The sequence below is a fragment of the Struthio camelus genome, chromosome 1, assembly GCF_040807025.1.
Source record: "Struthio camelus isolate bStrCam1 chromosome 1, bStrCam1.hap1, whole genome shotgun sequence".
Lineage (NCBI taxonomy): Eukaryota > Metazoa > Chordata > Aves > Struthioniformes > Struthionidae > Struthio > Struthio camelus.
Genome location: NC_090942.1, coordinates 81,569,992 through 81,587,125, shown reverse-complemented (window position 1 = coordinate 81,587,125; position 17,134 = coordinate 81,569,992). Strand labels below are relative to the sequence as shown.

Below are 17,134 nucleotides of genomic sequence, written 5' to 3'. Positions count from 1 at the left end.
AAATAAACAAGCAAAAATTATTCTTACATGCAAATTTTATTACAGTTTTATGAGAGGACTCTAAGAAATTTCTGATTTTTACTGCTTCTTATGAAAAGAGGATTTTTTTCCATAGTACTAAAACAAAAAATACAACAACTTTTCACTGTGGGAAGAAGGGTAGGAAAAGGACTCCTGGAACAGTTATTGTGGAATAAGCTGTTCCACAGTCTTTATTTCGCAAGAGTCTCCATGGAAAACATAGAATAAAAGGGTTTGGTTTTTTTTTCATTCTAGGAAAATTTCACTTTCTGAACAGAGTAATCTGTGGAGCATAAAGTCAATTACCGAAGAAATACTAAAGCCTGGTTTTACTACACCTAACTCTAGGTATACAATGTGTCTAGTGCAGGAGGCTGGATCTCTGGCTTCTGATTATAATTAATGGAGAAAGACAGCTCCAGAAGGCATCATCCCATCCTGCAGTAGGTACTTCAGAAACAGAAGATGAATCAGCCTTTGGATTTGCCTAGTTCTTTCTCCCATGGCTATAGAGTGAGATTAGGGCTGCTAGTTAGGTGCCAGATAGCTGAAGCAAATTCAGGTCAAGGACTGGAAGGGACCAAAACAGCTACAGAAACCCTGGTAGATGATTCAGAAGGACTCTCCAAACATACTCCCAAATCACTGCTGGTGATAGCAATGGAAGCTTTGCTGCCGACATGGGAATCAAACAGCAGCTATAAAAAAAAATCAAGGGCAAAAATTAAATCAATCTAAAACCTCTTCGTTTCAGCTAGAGCTAAGCAAGTGTTTTACTTATTGATTTTAGCCTTGCTCCTGTTTCCATTTGGGTCATCTAGAGGTTATGGTTTCCTAATTTTCTGTATCAATCTCATGTCTGAACCATTTTCAGGATGGATCATATGTCTCTACACTGTTTGTCAGCCATTTGTTATACTATCAAAAACAATGCAATACTGGTCAGATTCACTGTGATATAGCTCATACAGTATCATTTTTGGTCCCAAAATGAGATTTTCTGATATAAAAAGAAAGTCCGTTTTCAGAAGGTCACTTTATCCCTGTAAGTTGTTAACATTTTCTGTTGCCATTAATGTTATTGCCAGTAAGCTATTCACTGTCGAGCATGTACAATGAAGAAGAGGCACTTGAAGGTCAGAAGAAATAGATATTAATGAAAAGTAAACATGCAAGTCAGGGAGGAATCACAAACCCAGCTTGAAGCTAATTTGGTTTTTTATTCCATGAAATATGCATGGTCATTTTTGCATTGTATTCACAAAGTTGCTGTTTGGGAGTGTTGTTAGGAACTTGCCTCAAGTTTCTAAGCCACTATACTGTCAGCCAAACATCTCTTGTTCACCTGGGCCCCAATGCACTCCTAATATAAGAAAAGGGCAAAATTTCCATGGCTGCCATTAGGACAGCTCCTAATGTCCAGTTTTCTAAGGATCCTGGAAAAAACAGCAGCCCTATTACCTGCTGCCTTTGCACAGAGTTGTAAGCCCTTTCATGAGCTATTGTTCTGCTTGGATCTAGAGCATATCTTCCAAGTATTGATGTCCTAAATATGGAACAGCAATCAACATCTGTGGAGAGTTCATATTCAGCATGTTTACATGAGTATTTATTTCTCCTTTGTCTTCAAGCAACAGCTACTACATAATGTATTTGGTATGATTAATTGTGGGAATGTTGCTCATCCCAGCTAGCTTGACATCTCCAATTACATGACATCTTTCTCTCATTTGTAAGAGAAGAATTGATTTTTGTATCTTGACATGTTTATCATTGTGAGGTTGAGCTAGTTATCTTATATGGGCTTGCTCCCTCGTTCTCAGGGTTGACAGATTATGGTGTCACATTAAAATCACATATGCCTTGTTATTGCAGCTGCATCTTGAAAGGAAAGCAAATAGAGGAATCTCCACCACACAAGAGCTGTAAGATGATGTTTTGTTCAATGAGTCAGTGGTTTGCAAGGTTGTTTTAGGCTGTTATAATTTATTAATAGTTACTTTGTATTTGATTTTCCCAATATTTTTTTCAGTCTCAACAATGGAAAATTTATCACACATTTCATAGTCCTGCATCAGCTCCAAACTGATCAGAAACTGTCCTTGTAGGTGGGATTTACCTCACTTAATTTTAGCCATTTATTTAAAAGTGAGGCAACTGCTCTACATTAAACATTTGAGCCTAGTCACCAGCGAGAGACAGATACTTCTCGAGAGGTGACTTATCCACTGGATTCAACTCAATGCTTAAAATAGGAAGGCTAGCACCCTGCCTCGTGGGTACAGAGCAAGGAGAAAGCGGAGCTGTTGTTCTAAGACAAGGCTGATGTTACAAGCCCATCAGAACAGTTCTGTTCAGGCATGGTCATTCCAGGTGAGGAAAACATTGCAGACAACACATCACCAGAGGAGAATAAAAAATTCAGATGTGAGGAAAAGAAAAAAGTCTGAGGATTCAATATTTATTCTCACTTTGAACTGACAAGTGCATCTTTGCAGCACTGCTTCAAAATTTGTAACTTTTTTGTGATTTTCAAAAGCAGTAAAGTAAAGATGTATTCAAAAACCTCTCACAAGAACTGTGAGAGCTAGGCTAAAATTTTCATCCTGGTAGACTTCACAGAGCTTTATACAAAGTTCAAGACACTGTGCAGAATGAGAAAACCATCTGGAAGCATATTTCCAAAATAGCGCCCACCAAATCACATCTCTAGACTTGATGGTTTAGGGTGGACAACTTAGCTGCAGAAGCACATGTGATGCCAGTCAGCTGGGGCTCATATGTCAGGACCTAGTGCCCAAGTGCCCAACTGTACAGTCAAAGAGAGAGGGAAGTAAGCCTTCACCATGGAATGGATAAGGTGCCCTTTATACCTCCTCACAGCAGGGCTCCAGTCAGCATAACTATTGAAGCAAGGTGCTGCCTGTCTGTCCTGGAGTTTGCACAATAATTGGGAGTACCTGCAGGTCCACATGCAATTTAGTTTATGTACTTATGAAAATCCAGCCAGCAACTTGAATGGGAACCTAAAAGTGTATTTGTTTCTAGAGTACAAAAATTAGTGTTTCCAGAGAAAACTTAGGAATCTGAGACTTGGGAAAACACAGGAGGCCAAAATGCTGGTCTGAGGTAACTTTCTTCATTGTGCAAAAGGGCTTCTGGTGTCCTGATAATCTTTCTGTTGGTTGTAGATGTGTTATTGTCTCTTAGGAGAAGTGACTCATTGCACATACTAGTTCAGATTTATCATACTTAGTTAGATTCAGGAGGCTTTTGTAGTTTAAAATATAAACATGTGAAGGTTGTTTCTAGATGCACTTGCACTGATAAACAGTTCCACATAGAAATGCAGGAGACTGGCATTCTTGCTTGCAAGCACATGGGTGCTTTCCCAGGCCCTACTCATTCCAAAAGTGCTTTTATTGGTAAAAGCAGAGATGCAGAGGCCAACATGAAGTAAGTGTTCAGATCAGTAACTGGTGAATTCCTCAGCCTAGGAACTGAACTCTACTGGCAGGGCAATGGACTGAATGAAACCTCTTTCCACCTTTGCAAAGTATAATCTTGTGGAAGCACTATGTTGTGTTTTTCATTATGGTTATTGCCATGATAATTGCTTGCTTGTCAATACTTAACACTCAGTTCTTGCAATCAGTTTCACCTCCAGCACTGTTGCTTTATTTCTGTTACTGTGGGAATAGAGGGAAGAATTGATAGTCCTTCCTTTCAGAAACTGGAACAGCATAACTTCTTCCCCAGTACATCATTCTTTGATGAACCACCCACAGGGTACTGGAAGACCAAGGCCCTAATTTTTCATTAACCTACACTTGCCACTGGTAAGTGTGCAGTTTCTCACATTGATGATTTGTGTACAGAAGTATAAAAGTAGGACAGACATAGAACTGAGGCTGAAAGCAGCAGTACAGATAAGTTGTCTCCTCCATAGCTTACAACTTGGAGTTATCATTGACGGATCAGGACAACTTCCTCACAGGACTGATGAGTGCTTTAATTGGTTGTCTCCTCATCATACTTTTGTTTACCCATGCCCATAGAATTTCCAGCTGTGTTAAGCAGTTTTCCAATTAATAACGCATTTGAACTGAATACTTCACTTTCTCTGACTCAGCCATTTTTCCTCCTTGTTTATTTAGCTGACTTACAGTATGTAATTTCCACATATTTCTCAGCAGCTGGAACCCACTGAATGCTGCCACTGTCCCCAGGCAAGGGCTGCCTGGCACCATCTGCTTGCTCTGTGAGGGCCACAGTAGCCCTATCTCTGCCGAAGGAGAAGGACCACTGCCACATGTGTGGTTTCTCTTGAAGTTATATGGCCAGCCCCCTCCAGCCCTTCCCATTCCCAAACTTTTTTTTGCAGTAATGACTCAGCTGTTTATATTTCTCTTCCTGCTTCTTTCTCTCTGTGAGCAAGACTCTTCCACCCTGCTGGGCAGTAAGAGGAAGGTGAGGGACTCTTAGCTTTCTCTCATACAAGCAGAAGGTGGGGGGATTGCTCAGAGCTTTACAGAAAGGAAAGAAGTAGCCCTCACCTCTTCTGCCTTCCCAGCTTTCTTCCTTCTAGCCCTCAAATAAGCCCCCCCTAAGAGAGTTCATCTAACTGGCCTCGATGGGTTGCTTTCTCATTTAGCATGCCCTGTGCATTTCCTGTTCTCAGCTGGTGGTGGAAGAAGAAAACAAAAATATCATGAGAGGCTAGTCTCATGGCTGAAACCAGAAAGTATGCATCCCAAATTAGAGGCTTAAGCTGCTCACATACACTGCTAAACTGACTACCAGCCCTGCTATTAAACCGGTCTTTTCCCAGTTATTTGGAAGAATCCACTTGGGAGCTTTCACCAGCCATTTCCTATGTCCTGAGGAGAGCAAGGTCACCCCTAACCTGAAATGAGGAATGTCATAAAATAAGGTCCGAGAATGTGAACCACAAAAGGCAGAAATGCTATGAATAGCATGGCTTTAGCACACCTGTTTCAACTTCCACTGAAGTAGAACAGCAAAGAGACGAGTTTTGCAAATCTCAGCACAAAAGCTGCTCTGTCCAATTCCATCACCTGGATCAAAATAACATGTGAGGGAGCCTTGCTCACTAGCACTAGACAGATGGGCAGGTTTCAGCTTAGAGCCCACTGCCAGCCGCAGAAAAATACAGTTAAGAGACACCCTGTTTTCTTCTCTCTGCAGTAGTTCTTGGCAAGTCTAAGAAAAGAAGATGCTTCAACACAGCAGCAACAGTAGCACTGAAAAGAACACTTTTGTGTTAAATCATCAGGAAAAAAAACAATGATTATCCTTTTCTTCTTTGTGTTCTTTCTGTTTTCCTGCCAAATACCAGAGAGAACAAAATAGTAGGTTTTTTGCTGTGCAAGGCAAACTTGTAAAGTCAGGGGGAAAACAAATCCTGAGCAAATAACTCAAAGCAAATAGCTGGAGGAAGTGAGGGTGGGGAGGTAGGCAGCGGGAAGATCAGCTGATACATTTTCAGCATTTACTGAATTAAGTCTTGAAGTAGCAAGATAAATGAAGAATGGACACCCACATAATCAGGAAATGCCCTGTCGTCTTTGGTGGACAACAAATGGCTTAAAGTTAAGCCTAAAAACGCCACTAGCAAACTACAGTTCAGATCCAGACACTCAGGGGGCTCTGAATCCTCAAGAAAATCATGCAGGCAAATGGATCTAACCTGGGAGGAAAACTTTTTCTTAGATCCATCTCTAGCTAATCTAAAACAGAGGGACAGATACACTGAAAATGCTGGCTTTACATGAATGTCTACAAGTTCAAGATTATGTTTTATAAACTCTCAAGGCAGAGAAGCATGTACATCCACATAACTAGAAATAGTCTATTGGTTTTGACTGGACTATAGTTCTGCCTAAGGCTACAACCACAACACAGAGCATATGGATGCCACTAAAGATCCAGCTCCAATGTGTGCATCAGAATGATCCATGAAGGGATCCTACCAGACATCTCTAGACTGGCAGGAAGGTCTCAGCCTAGCACCCTCCAGATAGGACACTGCTCTGATTCAGTGTGGCCATCCTACTCTTCAAAAGTCTTAGAGTCTTGTAGCCAACCTCAGCAGGGAATCTGCATACGCATTATGCTGCTTCCTTGCACACACTGTGCTGGAAGTATAGCAAGAAAAATACCATCTTACAGTTTTCACCAAGGGCCAGATTTGGACAAGCGTGTTTGTTTTGACGGAAATGCCCCCTGCAGCTGACAGCACCAGTATTATTTGATGCCATGGATTTCTGAGGAGTCAAGCTCTGGGCTTCTCTGCAAGACTAGGGCCCACAACACAACATACAATAAAAGTGGCAGGGTACAAGCATGGGCAGCTTGCCCTTTCAGCCTCCACACTTCATACCCTTTGGGCTGGAAGATTGACTGCTCCATCCCCAACTTTCCTGGACTGTTCTCCTGACCTCGGAGACATGCTGTGCGCTGAGGCCTGCTTTATTTTCCATCCCTGCATGCATTCCTCTGCGAGAATGACTCCTTGAGGTTAAGCCAAACCAGCATCTCTTGTTCTTGGACTCTCCCACCATATTGGACTCTTTAATGGGGTATTGCTTTCTCTCCTTAGCTACTCTTAATTTGAAAAATGAGCTCCAATCCCCACCTATTGGCACACAAAGGAACCTTCCTCTTTCTCCTTAACCCTGCTGTGGCCACAGCAGCTGCTAACGTGAAAGGGCTGAAGTGCATTTACTATGCAAGCCACTTTTCCTTTTCCTTCCTTAAAAAAGAAAGATTTTTCCAATACAGTAATCCTAAAATCATGCCTACTTTAAAATACAAAACAGCAGCCAGCTGAAAGAGACCTGGAGAGGCCACTGCCTTGTGTAATAGGATTAAGAGCTATATCTCAGGCAATGCTTCTGCAATCAGCTGTTTCTTATCTGGGCTTCTTTGTAGAAACTATGATCTCTTTGTACTGGGGTGTGTTACTGGGCTACCTAACAAATGCTATTTTTGGCTGACTGTACAGATGCCATATGTAAAACCCAAGTTTCTGGGAGAAAAGCTATTTTGTTACTGAATATCCCAAATGCAGGTGCTTGAAGTGGTGAAATAATTACAACTCTCCTTCCTCAGCCTTGTATTATTTGCTATAGAGGTTGTCTCAAAAAGCAGATCACAGTTCCTCTCAGCTCCTGTACCAAAAATTACTCTTTTACCACAGTCAAGTCTCTGAACTATTTTGAAATGCCACACAAAGATAGCCCAGTGTAACAGACATTATGTGCACATGCTTCCACATGCTTTCTGTCTACTACCAAGCACATCAGCATAGCCTGTGCTATCTCAGCTTGTTTGCCTATGGGCTCCTAGACACATCTCCTGTTTCCTGTCATCAGAAAATGACAACTGATATGGAAAATAGGCAACTGAGCTTAAAAAGTGGCATAAAAATCACTTCTTGGTGCCCTCTTCTATTGCTTTCCCAGGACCGTTTCTCCTCCATCTAATAAAACAAGCAACCAGCTAATTAGCTCCCCTCATCTTTCCAGGCAATGCATTTTGCCCCACCAAGAGGCTTCTGGGTACCAGGAGAAGCAGTGGAGAGGAGGCCTAGAGGAGATGTCCCTGTCTCTCCCACTGCACAGAGCTGAGCGTGCTCCTGGGTTACACAGCCATAACCCCTGAAGCCCAGGCCCAGGGCACAGCAGGAGAAAAGGTACAGGTAAGAAAAGGGCCAAGATTTTTAGTCCCCCTTTTCTCCTCCTGTACTCCTTGCTTAACCTAATTTTATGAAATGAGCTGGGTGACTTTCATAGGCAAAAGCTGCCTGCACAGTGATTTCTATTCCACTCACTCCTAGCCCTTTTCCTCCACAAGTAAGAGTAGATAACCATCTCTTGCAATTCAATAGGCTTCATATCGTCTCCAGGAAATAATTGAACCCTTTGTGGCTTTGAGAGCAACATTTTGGTATTTCCCTGGCATCAAAATACTGCTGGATTCTGTTTAAATGGAAGACATGGCCAGTCTGAATTAGCTGGAGGAAGCAATAAAGCCAAGAAGAAGACAAGTCAGCTGCCTGTGAATAAACAGGGTTAGCAGGGCAAAACTCATGGTTCCCAGTGAGAAGAACAAGTTCTTTCTCCCCTAGAAAACAGATGCATTGGAGGTCTGAGACAAAACCCATTAATTTCGATGGGACCAGTTGCCCACTTCATCCCCACTAAAATAGCCTGACATATTTCTATTCTGACACAGGTTTCTTCCATTACCCTATCCACTGCAAAAACAGTAACCATCACACTCCTGCATCATAAGCCATCATAAGCCACACAGAAATCACAAATGGTATGCACCTTGTAAGGGAAGCTAGAGGAAAGAGCAGGCCAGGCTCACCAAAGTCCATACCCAAAGTATCATTAGCTATGCAGCTTTGTGCGCTTTATCTGGTGCTCTCCAGTGACAGTTTGTTGGATACAGGAGATCCATGGATACTATCAGCATGGAGTTGGATTCCCACCCTGTAAAATATTTCAAGCCAACACAGATTCCTTACTTTAAGCGAGAAACTTTCGTCCAAACAATCAGCCCACATTGGCTAATAGCTATGGGATCACCCCAGCCAAGGCTATGTACCATTAAAACCTTTGCACAACCTCAAAAGCCTTTCCTAGGGTGATATTCAAACACAGTCCTGAGGGGCTTTCACATGCCACATCTCTGTGTCTGCCCACCATTGATTTTGTGTCCTGTCTCCTCACTTTGTGCCCGCAGACTTCTCCTGGAAGCATTACTGAGAGCAACGTGCAAAAAAATGTGGAAAATAATCTCTAATTCTTCAGGCTCCGAGGCCAGCAGAAACCAGAGGATCTTTTCTGGCAAAACAGCAGCAATAGAAGTTGTTCTCTAAATAAAAAAATGTCTCAATGCACACAAGCTTAGCAGTAGCAAAGAGATCTTGGGCTGGCAACTCTAACTAGGGTTTCTTCCCCCCACACCTCGAGAAAGTACTGGCATGTGTTCCCCAGCCATTAAATCATACCCCCCGGATACTTGCTGGCACTTGCATGTGATGGCCGAAGTTCACCCACTAGGCAAAACTTCAGGAAACGTCACCTTTCTTATTGCCTTTATAAAGATGCTTCATTTGGCTATAAAGTAGTTAAATACTATCATCATGCACGTTTCACATATCAGGAAGCAGCACCTCAGAAAGATTACAGCTCAGTGACCCCTCTCTGGGCACGCAGGAAAATAGATGTATAACATATCCAAGAGCTTGACATCACTCTATGCGTGAGCAAAACCACATATGAGCCTGACTTCCAGATCCAGAGTCAATCTCCCCTGATTGCACCTCACTCCTAGCTGACCACACGAATGCCCTCTCACTAGTGGCAGCTCACACATCAGCTGCTTCTGCCCTCGCCCAGCCGAGCCACTAGCGGCCACCAGCGGCCAGCCCCGACCTGCTCCTGCCCACTGTCTGCCCCATGGCAGCCCACAGCCTGCTGCTACCACACCTTGCACATAAATATTATGACAGTTGTCTAGGAAGTTGTTACCATGCTATATCACATATGTTGGAGCTGGTGAGATGGAGGAAGGCAAAATCCATGGCCCATTTGTTGCTGGCCCTGATAGACATCCTATTGATAGCCCCATCTCACACTGGCAAAGCCTTTTGTACCACTCTGGGACAGCTGCTCTGATGCCAAGAATTCCTCGCAGGCTGGCCAGCCCTTCTGGTGCTACCAGGGAAGCTCCAGTTTCAGCAAAGAATTTGATGGTTGTCTGGCAAGTGGATAAATCATAAAAGTAGCTTTGTTCCAAAGTACTTCAAACCTATTGGACTCTCTCACATGGCTGCAGTTTGCTGGCACTTGCCATTCAATTTATATAAGCTAAGCTGTGCAAACTCATACCTTTCCAGCCTGTAGGCAGTCTGTTATACCACACAGGCATGCTGCTCCACTACTCTGAGCTGTAGTTTGCTGACAGCAGGGCCTTTTTGGATAAGGCACAGCCTCTTTTTGCAGGATTTTATTTCACAGGAAGCCCAGTCGACTCCAGGCTTTTTTTCACTTAAATAAAATTAAGAGGCTGCATGCAGGCTAATTCCCTCCTTTCCCCAAGCTCTGTGCTCAGGACAGTCAGATGGGCCTGAACAAAGAGAAGTTCCTGGTTTCTCATGAATCTGTGAGCAAAGCATTATTGTCCAACCAGGCCATGCAAAAATGCACTAGATGGATACAGGAAAAGACCCTGCTATGCTGATCCGCAGTACATGGCATTTATTGCCAATAGAAGAGCTCGCGGAGGGGGCACTCGACACTTGCAAGGGCAGCCAGGCACACATACACCTCTGCTCTGCACTATCAGCAGCTGTGTGCAAACAAGAACGCTACAAGTAAAATTGCCTTTACAGACGGGGCCCCAGGCAAAGGCAGTGCTTGAGTCTCTCGGCTCCTCTCGCAGTGTGCTCCACTGCCAACATAGACAAAATCCAGGCGGCATCTGCCATGCTGAGCAATGGTCCCACCCCTCTCCCATACCCCATAACAGGCCGGGTGGGAAAGCAACAATATGTGGGCAGAGGATGGGTGTATCCCAAGAGAGGTGGGCCAGGCTTTCATCTGGTGTGCATCTGCATAGTGCCTTTGATGTTCATGCATCTGACTGGTAGGTTTCAACAGGATCCTCATGGTAATGAGATGAAGCCAGTGGAACCTGCTCTGACACTCAGCTCATTTGAAAATTGGGCCTTTTATGGAGCTGCTGAGCGTGAAGAGTTTGTCTGTGCAACACGACACAGTGCTGGGACGAGATATTAGCGGAGACAGCTAATAAATGAGCAAGAAAGAACCAGGAAGAAAAATAAAGGCTTTTATTTTCAGCAAAATCTCCAGATTTCTTCCCAATGAAAAGTGCATGGTGAATGTACTCTGTGAACGGTCAGAAAGCTGCACTTAAACCAAATGGTTCAAACCTTTTTCTCAGTCTAGGCCAGGGGTTGCTAAACTGTTCATTAAGAAGTGCTAAATCCATGGGATGTCAGGATGGGAGCTGCATAAGAAAACAGAGCTAGCGTCAGCCCAGGCTCAGCACTTGGCCCTTCTCACCTCCTCAGCAGTTGCACTGCAGGGCTCTCCATCTCCTCGGTGCCTAGGGCTGCTTGTTGAGCTGGGCTGTCCTTTTCTGTCACTCCCCCAGGGCCCAGTGGCCCAGGCTGTGGCACAGACCTGCCATCATTTCTACCTGCTGTGCAGAGTGATAAGATGATCCAGGAGGAATCAGTTAGAGTATAGCTGGTGGACAGGTCAGTCTCAGGGCTCTGATGGACTATTTTACGAACCATGAGCACCCAGATGTTCGCCTCTCTGACAGCTGGAAAGGGCCCTGCAGGCAGCAGGACACATGTTGAGGATGGCCATGATCCCTTTATAAGTGATGTTCAAAGGCTCTGTGGACTACAAGAGTCCTAGGGAACGGTTCACTTTGGGAAGTCCTACTCCGTGTCCTAAAGGCCAAGAGAAACCGTGGGTTGGAGTGAAATGAAAAACGAGAGTCTTTTCGGTGGGGAAGAGATGTATTTCAAGCCTCAAGCTGTGTATATATATTTATATATGTGTCTCTATGTGTGTATATACATATGCCTCTCTTTTAATCCCTGAGACATACAAACATATCGTGCACACCATTACACACATATGCTCACGTGTCCATCCATTGCCTCTTTGGTAAATGCAGCCCAGTGACATGTTACAGCTTGTTGCCCCAACACCCCTGGAAGGTCAAGGCTCAGTCTCTTGGGGAAATCAACTGTCTAGAACAATTAAAAGACCATGAATACTGGGATGAAATGAAAGCAGAGATTGCAAAAAAAAGCCAAAGTGTTATTTTTACAGTTAGCTTCCACTTCTGTCAATCCCCAAGCCTTTGGGCTTGGTGCAAACCTAAGAGACAGCAGTCCCAAAATGCTGCCACCCCTCTTGCATTCAGCACGTCTTTCCCTTCCGTGTTGCTGGTGGCCAGCAGCTGCACCACAGCCACGTGTGCGTCCATGCCTGTGTCCTCCTTAGCTGTGAAAGAGGAGGCATAAATTTAACCTATTTTGCTCTTCAGCAGGCGATACCAATTGAGAAGCATTCCTTAGCCAGAGCATTTCCCCCTACCCCCGCTCACCACTTCCCAGAACAGCCAGACCATTCAACACATTAGTATGGTATACATCACCACTTTCTGTTTATTGCATGGTTGTTTGCAGTAGACACAGATGCACCAGTACCAAAGGTTTCTCAATTACCAATATCAACATGAACTGGCTGTTTTACCTTTACCAACGAAAACAGAGCAAACAGGGACTCTGCCTCTCCTCAGTTACCGAGATGTACATGAAAACTAACACCACTGAAAACAGTCAAGTTACATCCTGGAGTAAATGAGATCCAAAGGGAGCTCAGGATTTCAAAAGGGACAGTTAGGGCCATGGAAAAGCTCTAGAGTTAAGGAAAGACCTAATGGGGGAGGCAGGAGGGGAGTGGGGAGGAAGAATAACAAAGCACCTACCTGCAGGCCATAAGAAATGTTTCCCACAGGAAATTAAAACTCGTAAGTCATTGAATATATGGTACTATGCATGCCCACTGAAGCCCATGCCAGGAAGAAGAAATAAAAGGCTGGGGGAAGGGGAAGTAGCAGCTGTAGCAGTAACAGTACTCAGTGACCAATGATTTGGACTCAGATTTCAAAGTCCTCCCTCTTTAAAGCCTCAGGACATTAGCTGATGAGGAAGGGGATGGGAAAACAATATTGCAGAGAGGCTTTGGCAGCTGGGACTTGTGCGGGCACTACAGACGTGCAAACTCTTTGGATGGCATCCTGATTCGGTGTCTCTCACGCACTCAGCACACGGGGTCATGTTTTGCAAGCAGAGCAATGGGATACCAAGAATCCCAGGGGAGAGGAGGGGAGCAATGGGGTTCACAAATGCCCCCAGCTATGGCTAAGGGCCCTCCTGCAAACAGGGCGGGGGATGCAGTGGCAGTAGCTGTCAGCAGAAGGAAAGGTTCATGCATAAACAGCAGAGATGAGGATGGGTCAAAACCATGAGCAAAAAAATGCTATGCATTAGAGAGAGGTCCACAGGAGGGTGGAGAAGGCAGGGCAGGTGGAAGGGTTAGGAGGAGGACGGATACGTTACGCTGCAGGGGAGAGCATTTTCTGCAGTCACTGGGTTACAACAGAGGAAATGCACTCACTTGTCTCATAAACTGTAAAGGCCAAAGCAAGTTTCCCCAGGGGAACCCCCTGTTTCCTCCTGCAACCTCTCCCAGTAGGGTTTTTCATTGTTTTTTTTTCCATTTTGTTTCTGTTTTCAATCTCACCTTTCACTGAGCCTCCCTTTTCTAATCAGCACCGCGTTATTACCGCCTTCCAGGATGAGGCCTTGGGTGCTGACCTCTGCCTGAGGCCAACGAAGCACAGAAATGCTGCTGCTCCTGCTGCTTCTCAGTACGGGTGAGGGAAACCCTGCCATACAAGGATCCTGTTAAGATGAGTAGGTCACCCTGCAAGATGAGCGCATCAGGCCTGCAGTCTTTTGTCTCTGTCTTTTTTGACCCAGGAACTGCCCTTTTCTCCCCTTTTGTGAGGCATCCAGAGCTTCTGCTGCTACTTTATGTGCATCTAGGGGCACCTGCAAGCAAATATGCCACTCCCTGCTCTTATTTATAGGAACAGCAGCCTTGGAAAGAAGGTACAACATCCTTTTCAGCTGCCTTTCCACATTCCCAGCTGCCTGGCTCATGCCTGAGGGGCGTCCATGCAGCCCTTTCTCCGACACATGGAAGCCAGTGGCATGGCTCAGCTCAGCGAAGGAGCAGCAAGGAGCTGGACTAAACATGCTCCAGCAGTGACGGATGTCCTCCCAGGCTGTCTTACTCCGATAAGGCCTCACGCTCTTTGCTCCAGCCCCACCGACATCCTGCAATCCACAGCGGGTATTGCTAGGCTTTCTAGTCGCCAGCCTGTCTTTTTCATCTCAAATCTGATGCCGACCAATGAAGCCCTTCAGGAGGAGGCTGCACTGCTGTGCAGAGAGAGAGACCTCCACAGCTTTTGTAAAGAAGGAGGAAAAAAATACTCCTATTGCTTTTGTGTCTTTTGATTTTTTTTTTAACCTTTCTGGCCATTTGATTAGTCTCCTAACTTTTTAATTCCATAATTGTTTTCTTTTTTCCCTTCTTATTTGCTTCCTTCTGACAGACCTCCTCACCCTCACAACCCTCCCTTGGGCGTGATCTGGACAAAAGCAAAGTTCATGCAACTTCCCTTTGTCCATAGCAGTGTTTATAACTGCACAGCACCTCTTCAGATTAGGGCTGAAATCTCTGCCCATATCTTGGCAACTGCTCAAAGGGGGTCAGGATTTCTTCAGGTCCTGAAATAGCCAAATTCATCAGACCTCTCAATGAGGTTCGTTTTCTTTTCTCCCTCTAAGCTTAAAACAGTGAAGATGCATTGGAGTCCCTTAAGCCTGTCATTTATTCCTCTGCTAGAGCAGGATGTTGCAGATGCAAGTGCATGGTCTGATTCTGGTGCAACACTACCAAATCACTGCTTTGTTCTGCACCAGAAAGGACATCCCTAAAGATGCTCTGTCTCTTTGCTTTAGCCCAGCCCTGGTTTAGGCAGGACAGTAAAGCCAGGCAGCACTCAGGCATTGATTAATCTTCCCAGACTGTGCTAACTATTGTTATTAGTGATAGCAACTTTCACAATATGAAAACCTGACCCTAAGGAAAACAGCCTGTGAAGAAACCAAGGCATTTTACATGGGCCTGCAAAGCCTGCCATCAGGTGGAAATGACCTCTGATTGCTGTCTAGCTGGACTGCACTCACTCCAGGACCTTACAAGCAAAAGGTTCTCTCCCATACAGTGACCTCAAACCATCCCTTCCTCTGTATTATTATTTGTATGGGAGGATACCTTAAGGTACTGCTCAGGAAATATGGTCACGCTTAATGAAAAGGAGTCCTTGCATTTACCTCTGCAGAAGAAATCTAGCCAGAAGGTCTGTAAGCCATTTTTCTAAATATTCATGATCAGTTTCTTCTGGCCCACCTGCAAGGAGCGTATCTCCACTTCACAGCAGCAAGGAGCATCTGCATGCAGCATTCATGCTGGGTGCAAGTATCTCACACAGCACTGGCCTTGAGCTCGTCTATCAGCATGACTCACTCATGCACACTAAAGAACTAAAAAAAAAGATAAATAAAAAAAGTTGTTTTGCTTGTGCTTTGGAAAATGCTTGAATGGAAAAGAATAATAATATTCTTTTTAAAAAGGAGGAAAAAAAACACAGCACGTCATCACATCCCACGGACTCCAAGGCAACATTCTGCAGGGCCCCGAGAAGAAATAGTGTCTTTGTTTTTTAAACTGGTGAGCTGGACTTAGCAAGGCGGGCTGCATTCACCAGGCAGACCGGCACACTCCAACACACTGCAACACTTAATAGCAAGTTTTTCAACTGATGGGATTCACTGCACAGAGTTATGGACTTCACTGACTCCATGTTGCTCAATGGGATTTAAATGTCTGGAGATGGGAAAGCTACCTAGGCTCATGAGAGGGATGGAGAAAAAGAAAGAAAAGGGAGAGGAGAAGAAAGCTAGTGCCAGCATTAATCTAGCAGTTAGGGCACTCATCTAGGAGTTAGACAACTGACACGCAGTCCCCACTCTGAAATACCAGCTAATGGTGACATACAAATGGAATGGCTTTGATTTCAAGGACTGAGAAAATCCAAACTTGAACGTCCAAGGTCCTGGGTATCAACACACTCAGCTAGTAGAGACAGGTCAAAGTCCCCTGAGGCAGAAGAAAGACTTCACACTGGATTTCTGACAGCCTCCACGAGCTCAGCTAGGCTATGGGTTAAAAGTCAGGAGGGCACTTCATGTGGGCAAAAGCAAGGTCTCAGATGTCCTGAAATCCTGGTCCCAGCAAGCAAGGTAGGGAAAGTTGCTTTAGTAGAACTGAATGAGGGGCATATCTAGCTGCAGAACATGTTTGGAACCCTACTAGCACAAACCTACTGTGGGTCTCCAAGCAAAACAAAGGTGTGAGGTTAACATGAGCTAGTATTTGGGTCCTTCTGCAGAATTCCCCTTGCCACTTCACTACATCCTCCTAGGAAACACCCAGCAAAAGAGACAGAAAAAAACAATAAAATCAGGAGTGGAATAGTCTCACCAAAAGGTGCTAGCACTTACTGCAGAATGCTATTGCATGCATGTATTTTTAAATATGAGAAAAGATATATATCTCCTCTTAAAGTAACATTTTAATAGTTACGTATCCTCTGACTTCCAGTCATCACAGTTATACGTTTTAGGTAGGAGTTGCCACAATGGGAACAATTCGAGCTCCAGCCTGTTCAGCACACAGCAGCTCCATAGCAAGGTGCATAATATGAGTATTTGTCTAACCTTGGCTCTGATGTGTTACCTTCACCGCTCTCTGCTTGGACAGCACCTTCAAATTGCTGATTTTAACCGAATGGAGGAAAGTTTCAGAATGCCTCAGAGTCTTGAGCTTTTTACTTTGCTAAATCCCAGGTTAGCTTTAACCAGAACCCCACTGAGTAAAAGCTTATATATTTTGTTGGTAACTAATGAGGAGTGCAGTTGTCAGTAAGATATAAAGATATACAAGGTTCACACTCTGCCCAAATGTGATTAGCAATAAGCCAAATAGCACTTTGCCAGCAGCTAGAAGCTTGCATCTAAAAGGCTGAAAAGGAGATATCTCTGCCTTCTTTCTCCATAGGAGAATGAGGCCCAAAGAAGTGGCAGGTGTCTCCATCCAGCTTGGATATTTTGACCTGTGTAGCCCTCTCTTCTTGGTAGGACAGAGAGTGTCCCCTGGGATGCAAAACGTCCAGGGTTGTCATGGGCCTGGCTGCACATGGTAACCTGTAATGGCCCAGCCTAGACATGTGCCCAGAAGGCCTCAGGTGGGGCTAGAGGAGAGACTTCTGTATCCAGACTTGAGCAGGCTGGGGGAGAAGAGGAACCACAGAAAAGGTGGTCCACTTCTCTGGT

The 17,134-nt window shown here is 44.6% G+C and overlaps 1 long non-coding RNA gene across 1 annotated transcript in view; it reads right to left on the bottom strand.

The window, feature by feature from the left end:
* The window catches only part of LOC138068063 (uncharacterized), a 122,664-nt gene that overhangs the window by 28,032 nt on the left and 77,498 nt on the right, over positions 1 to 17,134 (bottom strand). The window lies entirely within an intron of this gene.